Source organism: Salminus brasiliensis, chromosome 2 (genome assembly GCF_030463535.1).
Source record: "Salminus brasiliensis chromosome 2, fSalBra1.hap2, whole genome shotgun sequence".
Taxonomy (NCBI): domain Eukaryota; kingdom Metazoa; phylum Chordata; class Actinopteri; order Characiformes; family Bryconidae; genus Salminus; species Salminus brasiliensis.
Genome location: NC_132879.1, coordinates 7,402,036 through 7,410,388, shown reverse-complemented (window position 1 = coordinate 7,410,388; position 8,353 = coordinate 7,402,036). Strand labels below are relative to the sequence as shown.

Sequence of the window (8,353 nt, the reverse complement as noted above, 5' to 3'; positions counted from 1 at the left end):
AGTGATACATTCCAATGAAACCGTCATACAAAAACCTCCGTCACACTACAGTACACACACACACACACACACACACACACACACACACACACACACACACACACACACATTTATGCTCAGAGCTGCATAAGAAAAGTGTGTAGTCTTAATATGTTCACTCTTTTATCTTTCTCATTTCTCAGTGTTTGTTCATTTGTTTCTTTATGAGATTCTGAATAAAGTCAGTTTGGGATCTAGACCTGGTTCATCTGATCTTCTGAACCTGTTTGATCACTTTGGATCCATTTACCTGTGCAGTTTAAACTACTGCTGTACTGAAAACCTCACACAGCATCTTTATGAACCGCCGTCCTCACCATTACCCCTAAACCTGCTTCTTGATCTTCTACATCTGCCATGTCCTCAAATCTGACATCCTGTGTGTGTGAGTGTCCATCACCTTCAGAAGATTCTCCTGAACGCAGACTTTATCATTGTTCAGTTGACGTCTCAGTTTTCAGCTTTATTTGAGTGTGTCTGATTTACCTGTTTTTTTAAGCCTCATCTTTGATTATAATTCCAGTATCTGATCATATCAGATCAGGAACAGGTGATCTACTTCACTATTGGATCCTCTCAGTGTTTCTGTGGTTGTTAGAGGGGTTTTCCTGACAGTGTCTTCTTCTGTGAGGCTCATTAGGGATTTGGAGCCATAATTTTGATCTCCTATAGATCAAAGGATCATTGTCTAATATGGTCTGTTTAGTCGTGCCAGTTCAAGAGTAAGAGGCATTTGCTGGTGACATTTCCATAGAGAGGTTCCACTTTGCATTAGCAGCACATGCTTCAGTGCTCTGGGAGTGTTTATAGTAATGTGAGTTTAACACTTCAGGACTGAGAGCTGCTGCCCCACAAACCTCACCCACAGCAGACATGACTCTGATCCCCATCTTCATCTGGACTCTGATCTTCTGGACTCAAGGTAATGCACTGCTGTACGTTTTCTTTTAGGAAGACAAAGACGACAGCTGTTATTCTTACACAATCATATCTGAAGATTTGATGGTAAAATAATAATGTTGAAAGTTCATGAGTCCGTTTACTCTCATTGTTTTTCAGAATCCAGAGGTCAGGTGACTGTGACTCAGACTCCTGCAGTAAAATCTGCTCTTCCAGGAGAAACCGTCACCATCAACTGTAGAACCAGCCACAGTGTGGATGAGGGTGATGATATGTCCTGGTGCCTGCAGAAACCTGGAGAAGAACCTAAACTCCTGATCTATGATGCCTCTAGCTTATGGTCAGGAACTCCAGCTCGTTTCAGTGGCCGTGGATCTGGATCTGACTTTACTCTGACCATCAGTGGAGTCCAGACTGAAGATGCAGGAGATTATTACTGTATGGGAGAATTTTACATCAGCAGCAGATTCTCGTTCACACAGTGTTACACAGCTGTACAAAAACCTCCCTGAGTCAGACTGCACAGACACTGCACTGCAGTCCTACTCCAAGCAGGCTGTCCAGCAGGGGGCACCAAACCAGCAGCCTCCTGCAGCTTCACACTTGAACACTGAGCAATAAAACACACTGTTGATCCTGTAGTGTGTAAAAGGGAGGCGTGCAGGAACGCTGCTGTGTGTTTCCTCACTGGCTGTGTTCCTGCTGCAGGATTCCTCTCTGTAAACTGTGATAAAGTCCACAGGAGGGTCAGCTGGAGCTTCATTCAGTGCTGGACTCTGAATTACACATTTCTATCCATTATGGTCACCACAGAACCTGTTCTTCTGCAACACCACCCCATCATGATCCACTTCAGACTCCATCAGTCTTTAATCTACATCACCTTAAGACTCTAACAGGAGCAGATCTACTAAAAGTCAGTGAAGGTACTGAGGTGTTCACTCTCAGTAAAAACTCCACTGCTGATTTATTAATGTGTGAAGAAGCCTTTTCATGTTTTCACTCCAGGTCACCACTGAGCTGCAGGTTTTAGTGTGTACTAAACAGAAGACCAGCACTAGAAGAATTTCTCTCTTACATTATTGACCTTTTTTTAATCAATAATATTTTCACCTTCCCTATCTGATCATTAAAAGTTCAGATGTTTTCAGGGATTCTAGAAAAACCTTTTATTCTTGGAAGAGAAATGGTCAGACTGTTCTTTATGCAGTTCCTCCAAAGATCTTTTGAAAGTGCTCCTCTCAGGTGATATCCAAACTGCGATTTAATAGGTTGGGATTCTTCTTCTCTGTCATATGTGCTTGCTACGGCAGCACATATACTAAAATTGGAACGATACAGAGAAGATTAGCATGGCCCCTGCGCAAGGATGACACGCAAAATCATGAAGCATCAAAAGTTTTTTGGGGCAGTGTTGGCTCAGCGGTTAGAGTGCCGGGCTATCGATAACAAGGTTGTGAGTTTGATTCCCGGACTTGACAAGCTGCCACTGTTGGACCCTTAAACAAGCCCCTTTACCCTCTCTGCTCCACAGGCGCTGAAGTTGGATGCCCACCGCTCTGGGAGTGCGCGTGTACTTGCTGCCCCTAGCTCACTTATAAGTGTGTGTTCACTACCACAGATGAGTTAAATGCAGAGGACACATTTTGGTGTACAGTGACAAGTACGTGCACCTTTACCTTTTTTACTTTTAGAACTTCCAGATCTTCTAGAGAGATCTGTAGCGTCTCTGTTTTCCACTGTCTGCATGATGAGTAAAACTTTGTGACTCCTAGGATTGTTACTGATTGAGATTTTCTCTGTTTGATTATCACGTCAAAAACATCACATTTTCACTGTGTAACAGGATCCAGTGATCATCTAAACATGCAGTACGTTTTACACACTGACAGGTAACTCAGGAGATTACACTCAAGTCCTGGAGGACAGCATTAATAAAGTAAAAAGTAAAAGCAGCCTCCAATCCAGCAGAGCTCAGCAGATTATCCACTGAAACTGAGAGAAAGAGAGAGAGAGAGAGAAAGAGAGAGAGCGAGGGAGAGAGAGAAAGAGAGAGAGAGAGAGAATACTGGAGTGAAACTCAGATTTGCATTAACAGACCTGAGTTATCGTCCTTCTCCCAGAATAGAGCAGCACTTTCACCAGATGTTCAGCTTCGTTCAGCCAAACTCACTCAAGCACAACACACACAGCACTGCCCTGAACCTCCAGCTGAAGATCCTCTCTCACAACCCTGATCATCAAGTAGAAGAAAACATCAGACATTGTCCAAGATCAAGCTTTATTTCTCAGAGAGCTTTACTGAGGGTCAGGGTGCTGCTGAGGCTGGGGCAGCCGTTCTGCTCTTCTTCTACGCTGGTCAGAACACCCTCCTTCACCTCTGAGCCGTCCACTGTCCAGGATATCCAGCTGACATCCTGTGTGTGTCCATCACCATCAGAAGATTATCCAGAACACAGGCTTTAACACTGTTCAGTTGACTTCTTAGCTTTTTTACCTTTATTTGAGGGTCTGATTTGTATTATTTATTAAATATTTTTAAATAATTTATTTTATGGATCATATTTGATTATGATTTTAGTTTGATTATTCAGAATCTGATCATGTCAGGTCAGGAAGAGGTGTGCCTTTGACTATCAGAATCTCTCATTAGGGATTTGGAGCCATAATTGTTACTAAAAGCTAAGAAACCATTGATTGTACAAATATACTTGAGCTCCTATAGATCAGATGATCATTGTCTAATATGGTCTGTTTAGTCGCTCCAGTTCAAGAGTAAGAGGCATTTGCTGGTGACATTTTCATAGAGAGGTTCCACTTTGCATTAGCAGCACATGCTTCAGTGCTCTGGGAGTGTTTATAGTGCTGTGAGTTTTACACTTCATGACTGAGAGCTGCTGCCCCACAAACCTCACCCACAGCAGACATGACTCTGATCCCCATCTTCATCTGGACTCTGATCTTCTGGACTCAAGGTAATGCACTGCTGTACGTTTACTTTTAGGAAGACAAAGACGACAGCTGTTATTCTTACACAATCATATCTAAAGATTTGATGGTAAAATAATAATGTTGAAAGTTTATGAGTCAGTTTACTCTCATTGTTTTTCAGAATCCAGAGGTCAGGCGACTGTGACTCAGACTCCTGCAGTGAAATCTGCTCTTCCAGGAGAAACCGTCACCATCAACTGTAAAACCAGCCACAGTGTATATTCGGGTAATTGTATGTCCTGGTACCTGCAGAAACCTGGAGAAGCACCTAAACTCCTGATCTACTATGCTACAAGCTTATGGTCAGGAACACCAGCTCGTTTCAGTGGCAGTGGATCTGGATCTGACTTCACTCTGACCATCAGTGGAGTCCAGACTGAAGATGCAGGAGATTATTACTGTATGGGAGAATTTTACATCAGTAGTGTCTGGTCGTTCACACAGTGTTACACAGCTGTACAAAAACCTCCCTGAGTCAGACTGCACAGACACTGCACTGCAGTCCTACTCCAAGCAGGCTGTCCAGCAGGGGGCACCAAACCAGCAGCCTCCTGCAGCTTCACACTTGAAAACTGAGCAATAAAACACACTGTTGATCCTGTAGTGTGTAAAAGGGAGGCGTGCAGGAACGCTGCTGTGTGTTTCCTCACTGGCCGTGTTCCTGCTGCAGGATTCCTCTCTGTAAACCGTGATAAAGTCCACAGGAGGGTCAGCTGGAGCTTCATTTAGTGCTGGACTCTGAATTACACATTTCTATCCACCAGAGTCACCACAGAACCTGTTCTTCTACAACACCACCCCATCATGATCCACTTCAGACTCCATCAGTCTTTAATTTACATCACCTTTAGACTCTAACAGGAGCAGACCTACTAAAAGTCAGTGAAGGTACTGAGGTGTTCACTCTCAGTAAAAACTCCACAGCTGATTTATTAATGTGTGTGAAGAAGCCTTTTCATGTTTTCACCCCCTGCAATTTGTAATACACAACCCAGCCTCAAAGAAGAATTAAGAAAACAGCAGCAACACAACAGCCTGCTTCTCTCCGTTATAGATCTCCTATAAAATAACTGAATGCACAGAAAATGGATTTAATGAACAAAATAGGTTAATATTAGAGTAGTTAAGAATTAGAGTGGTTATGGAAGAATAAGGTTTAAGGTAAGGGATAGGTTATGGTAAGGGTTAGGGTAAGGGATAGGGTTAGGGTTATGGTTATGGTCAAGGTTTGAGTGAGGGTAATGATAAGGGTTAGGTTATGGTTATAGTTAGGGTAACAGTTAGGGTAATGGTTAGGTTATGGCCATGATGATGGTTAAAGTTAGAGTAAGAGCTAGGGAAACAGTTAGGGTAAAGGTTAGGTCATTGTTATGGTTATATTTAAGGTTAAGGGAAGGGAAAGGGTAATGTTAAGGGTAAGACTAAGATTAGATTATGGTTATGATTAGAGTAAGGGTTAGGTTAATGTTTAGGTTAAGTTTAAGTTGATGTTTAGGTTTAGATCAAGTTTCTCAGGTTGTTTTGTAACATTTTCTGTTGAAATGGTTTGCTTTCTGTGTGTCTGGGTTGTATCAATAATTGACATTTTTACAAGTTCCTCTTCAGACCAGGTAAGAGAGAGAGAGAGAGAAAAAGAGAGACAGATAGAGATAGAGAGAGACAGAGAGAGAGAGAGACAGAGAGAGAGAGAGAGAGAGAGAGAGAGAGAGAGAGAGAGAGCACTGGAGTGAAACTCAGATTTGCATTAACAGACCTGAGTTGTCGTCCTTGTCCCAGAATAGAGCAGCACTTTCACCAGATGTTCAGCTTCGTTCAGCCAAACTCACTCAAGCACAACACACACAGCACTGCCCTGAACCTCCAGCTGAAGATCCTCCCTCACAACCCTGATCATCAAGTAGAAGAAAACATCAGACAATGTCCAACATCAAGCTTTATTTCAGTAGAGCAGAAGCACAGGTCCAGCAACAGGACAGTGAACAGAGTAAAGACACAAACAGCAGCACTGTGTAGAACTTCAGCTCTACTGCAGACGGAGGTGAAGCAGATCTGTGTTCAACTCCATCTCGGGGCTACTGAACTTCACAGCTGCTCTTTCTGAATGTGATTGGCTGATTGATATTGTCATGGGAGACCAAACAGCCAAACTCCTCCCCCTTTTCCCAGAGAGCTTTGCTGAGGGTCAGGGTGCTGCTGCGGCTGAAGCGGCCGTTCTTCTCTTCTTCTACGCTGGTCAGAACGCCCTCCTTCACCTCTGAGCCGTCCACTGTCCAGCTGACTAGCGCCCCCTGTGGAGAGTAGCCAGACAGCAGGCAGAGCAGTGAGGCTGAACCCTCAGACACCTGCAGAGGGGAGGGGGGGAGCAGAGACACAGAGGGCTTCACTGTGGGACCACCTGGAGAGGAGACACAACACACACACTTGATTAAACACATTTAAACACATTTAAACACATTTACTCGTTATCCTTTATTAAGCATCCTGACTGAATCCAACCCGTCTACAGTCGTCCATTTACAGCTCCACTCTGTTCTCAGTTTCCTAAAAAACAGTACCTGCTTCCTTCTATGAGCTTCTACTTCATCTGTACAGATAGATAGAAAGATACTTAGATAGAGAGATATATACTTTATTAATCCTGAAGGAAATTCAGCAGCCAGTAGCAGTTACACAATAACAGCACAGTAAATATGATACAATAATAAGAAATATTAAAAAGAATAAAAATACAATAATAATGAATAATGGGAGAATAATGAACAAATAAATAATAATGTGCAGTAGGAGTGTGGATCAGCAGATATGTTCATACTGAGTAAATATGTGTATATATTGGTATTTAAGCAAAGTGTCAAGTGTCCAGGAGTGCAGATGTACAGGATGTACAGTAAAGTGGGGTTGCTGTGATGCAACAAGTAACACCACTACCTGCCAGTGAGCTATTACCCCCTGTGTGAGACCAGGGTTCGATTCCCGGTCTGGGTGACTTTGCTGTGCTACATTAATAAGAGTCCTCTGGCAAGACTCCTAACACTGCATTGGCCGACCTCTGTAATACGAGTTACCTTGTAAGTCACTCTGGATAAGAGCGTCAGCTAAATGCTCTATATGTGAATGCTCTAAATGTAAATGCTCTAAATATAAATGCTCTAAATGTAAATGCTCTAAATGTGAATGCTCTAAATGTGTTTAATCAAAGTATAATCAAAACATGGTCAGAAAAAGTTACAGTTTTAACTGTACAGAGCTATTAATAAAAATAGTCCATCAATTCTCCCATACAGCATCATCAACCCAACACCCATTCTAACTGTACAGAGCTATTATTGAAAATACAGGATAATTCACCTTATAAAGACTCACAGTTCATACCTCACTCTTTAACACAGTCACTTTCAGTACAAGCAAAAGCAGCTTATCAAGAATAACAATGAATTTCACATCAATTAAATATGTTAAAATTAAAATAAATGTTTATTAAAAAAAAAAGAAAATAAGAAAACACACCCACCTTTCACAATGACTTTGGTTCCTCCACCGAAAGTGTACCACAGTGATACATTCCAATGAAACCGTCATACAAAAACCTCCGTCACACTACAGTACACACACACACACACACACACACACACACACACACACACACACATTTATGCTCAGAGCTGCATAATAAAAGTGTGTAGTCTTAATATGTTCACTCTTTTATCTTTCTCATTTCTCAGTGTTTGTTCATTTGTTTCTTTATGAGATTCTGAATAAAGTCAGTTTGGGATCTAGACCTGGTTCATGTGATCTTCTGAACCTGTTTGATCACTTTGGATCCATTTACCTGTGCAGTTTAATCTACTGCTGTACTGAAAAACTCACCCAGCATCTTTATGAACCACCGTCCTCACCATTACCCCTAAACCTGCTTCTTAATCTTCTACATCTGCCATGTCCTCAAATCTGACATCCTGTGTGTGTGAGTGTCCATCACCTTCAGAAGATTCTCCTGAACGCAGACTTTATCATTGTTCAGTTGACGTCTCAGTTTTCAGCTTTATTTGAGTGTGTCTGATTTACCTGTTTTTTTAAGCCTCATCTTTGATTATAATTCCAGTATCTGATCATGTCAGATCAGGAACAGGTGCTCTACTTCACTATTGGATCCTCTCAGTGTTTCTGTGGTTGTTAGAGGGGTTTTCCTGACAGTGTCTTCTTCTGTGAGGCTCATTAGGGATTTGGAGCCATAATTTTGATCTCCTATAGATCAAAGGATCATTGTCTAATATGGTCTGTTTAGTCGTGCCAGTTCAAGAGTAAGAGGCGTTTGCTGGTGACATTTCCATAGAGAGGTTCCACTTTGCATTAGCAGCACATGCTTCAGTGCTCTGGGAGTGTTTATAGTAATGTGAGTTTAACACTTCAGGACTGAGAGCTG

At 42.1% G+C, this 8,353-nt stretch overlaps 1 non-coding gene across 1 annotated transcript; it reads left to right on the top strand.

The window, feature by feature from the left end:
• Positions 1 to 2,236: 2,236 nt before the first annotated feature.
• LOC140550478 (U6 spliceosomal RNA) lies at positions 2,237 to 2,343 on the top strand. The gene has a single exon (XR_011979173.1). It is a non-coding gene; the product is annotated as a U6 spliceosomal RNA (small nuclear RNA).
• Positions 2,344 to 8,353: the final 6,010 nt, after the last annotated feature.